This window comes from Lactuca saligna, chromosome 2 (assembly GCF_052625555.1).
Source record: "Lactuca saligna cultivar CGN05327 chromosome 2, ASM5262555v1, whole genome shotgun sequence".
Lineage (NCBI taxonomy): Eukaryota > Viridiplantae > Streptophyta > Magnoliopsida > Asterales > Asteraceae > Lactuca > Lactuca saligna.
The window spans coordinates 30,544,319-30,547,275 of record NC_136418.1 but is presented as its reverse complement, the minus strand read 5'-3'; positions in this window follow the sequence as shown (position 1 = coordinate 30,547,275).

Here is a 2,957-nt window from a genome sequence, read left to right as displayed (position 1 = left end):
TCTCATGAATCGGATCTGGACACCGAAGTTTGATGGGTACAGAGACGTTGTCATGAACGAGGCTCACAAGACTTTATACTCCGTTCACCCTGGCACAGACAAGATATATCAGGACCTCAAGGAACTTTATTGGTGGCCGCACCTGAAAGCCAAAATCGCTACCTATGAGGGCAAGTGCCTGACTTGCGCCGAGGTCAAGGTAAAATATCATAAGCCCTCGGATTTGCTACAACAACCAGAGATATTGTAATGACAAAGAACATGGTTTGGCATCAAGTAGAAGTGGGAGCGGATAACCATGGACTTCATGTTGGATTAATGTCTAAGTCCATAACTATAATTGGTAAGACTTGACCCGACCCGGCATGGTCCATTTGGGCATGGCATCATGCACTTGGATAGACTATAATGAGAGAAATAACACACTTACGGTTACTAATATATTATAAGTTCTAGTATATTAATAATAAGAATAATGAGATTATTTAATTAGTATTGATCAAGAATTAATCTAGGATTAATTAAGTGATCAAAAGAAGACTAATTAAATATATGGGTTGATTGTGTAAATCATCCATACTTGTATAGTGGGCTAATGCTCCATGGATTATCTAGTTGGGCCAAAACCCATATGATGCTCCATGGATGCTCCATGGTGTATTTGAACCCATGGATCCAAGGAAATGGAAAGTCATGACAATTAGGGTTTACCCTAATTGTATAACTATATAAGCATCTTATTCTTGAGGAAAATCGGCCATTAGTATGATTCTAGAGAGGGCTAGCCGATTTTATGAAGTGTAGAATTCTCTCAAGTTATTCCATGTGTATTTGGTGTTGTGTGAACCATTTGAGGTGTCACACTTGGGGCACTAGGCACTCAAGCTTCATGAAGACATTCTACATCAAAGAGGTATGTATTCTATCTTGTTATATTGATAGCTTTGTATGCTAGATTAGGATAATACCTTAGATGTTCATATTTGCATGTATAATAGAGAAAACATAGATCCAAGGTATTTAGGGTTGCATGTACACTTAGGAGTGTTAGAATGCTCATAACCCAACAGTGGTATCAGAGCCTAGGCTTGTTTTCTTGTTATACTTGCAAATGGAGCTGGAAAATCGAGTTTTGATGCTGTCAGCCCAGCAGACTCGCCAAGTCCATGAAGGGACTCGACGAGTCCAAGGCAAAATGCATCCAACTCGCCGAGTTTTGTTCATGCACTCGACGAGTTGGACCCCAGACAGCATATTTTCGAGGTTTTTGGCTAGAAATGGACTAGGAACATTACCCTAAGTTGTTTTTGAACTTATAAACCTGTTTTTTAATGTGGTAATATTCATGCTAATCCATTTTCAAAGATAATTGTCAATAGATTCATGTTTTGTATTAGTTTAAAGGTTAGACTAATTACATGAAAAAGTTTGATTTGAATTATCTTGTTCTTATGAGTTGCTTAGATTAATAGAAAAGTTGAGTGAAAAAGTTGTTTTCAAGCCAAATTAATCTAAGAGTTGATTCTAAAATGTGTTTTTGTAACTTGTCCTCAAGTTATATGAAAATTCACATTTAAGTCTCATAAAACTCATAAAAGTTGGCACTGGTTACAAAATGAAGAGTCTTATGTCATTGAATATTTTTTTTTATGACTCCATAACTTGTCCTCAAGCTATGGAAGTTCAAGAGTCACTTCATTAAAAAAATAAAATAATGTAACCTTAATTAATTCCATAAGTTATAAAATAATGAAAATTTAATTCTTTATTAGTTTAAAGTCTTCCATAATTTGTCCTTAAGTTATGGAACTTGAAGAGTTTTTGGATTAAAACTACTTTAAATACATAAGTTATGGAATTAATTAGTTTTGAATAGTTTCAAAACTTGCCCTCAAGTTTTGGAATTTGTAAAGTTTTCTCTTATGAATACTTTAATTCCAAGTTAGCCCTTAGAATTTTAAAAGTTAAAATTCAACCCTTATACTTTATAATATTATAAGTTAATAATATATATATGTATAAGAGTAAAGTCCGTCTTACCGCTAGTACGCCTCATTCACGAAGCCGGTCTATAAGGTGGGTATAAGGTTGTTGCCTATAAAATGGCAACTTAATGGGTGTCTACTCTCACCCACCGCTTGCTTGACTGGTGGAGGGTCGTTAGCCGAACGGGTTTGACAGGGCTATAATTCTCCCTTCATTAAAAGTATTAATGATGAATACTAAGTAACTAAACTCTTAATAATACCCAATCTTAGTTACTTAGGAAAATGTGAATAAGGTGCTAATCCATGAATTACACTTTGCACTTTGTTTAAGTCGGTTAGTGGAGCGTGTGTGGTTAACCGGCACACTAACTCGTATTTAACAAGGTAAGAAAAGGGTAACTTAATGTTTATCATAGTATCGATGGAGCGTGTGTGGTTAACCGGCACATCGATTGAGAGATAAACACTTAAGGGTACCAAGTAATTTGCATGGTTACTTCACACCTTGTTTTGTGATCCTCGGCATCCCAGTCACAAAACCTGAAGGGCACACTCGAGATTGAAACATGCCATTGAACAGTTCAATGAATCTCAAAAGATCTAGGAATTTCAAATCCAATTAAAACCTAATAATACATTTCGTTTATCTTGGTGGAAATTGGTGAATCGTCATTCACCTACCTTCAAATTGTTTTATAGCTTGGATTACGGCATACCTCTTCTAAGTTATAAAATAGTTTGTTGGGTCCTATCCTTAATATTTCATATTGGGTGTCATATTAAGGACTTTAAGATCAACTATCTTGAATATCTCCCAAAACATGTCTGTTTTAGACATTTATGATCTTCCCAAATCTCTTGAAACAAGCATTCCTAATGAAGATGATGTCCCATGGATATCATACTTCTTTATCCTCCTCCAATTATTCTCCCTAACCCACAAGTTCTTGAAAAGTTTAAGATCACTCA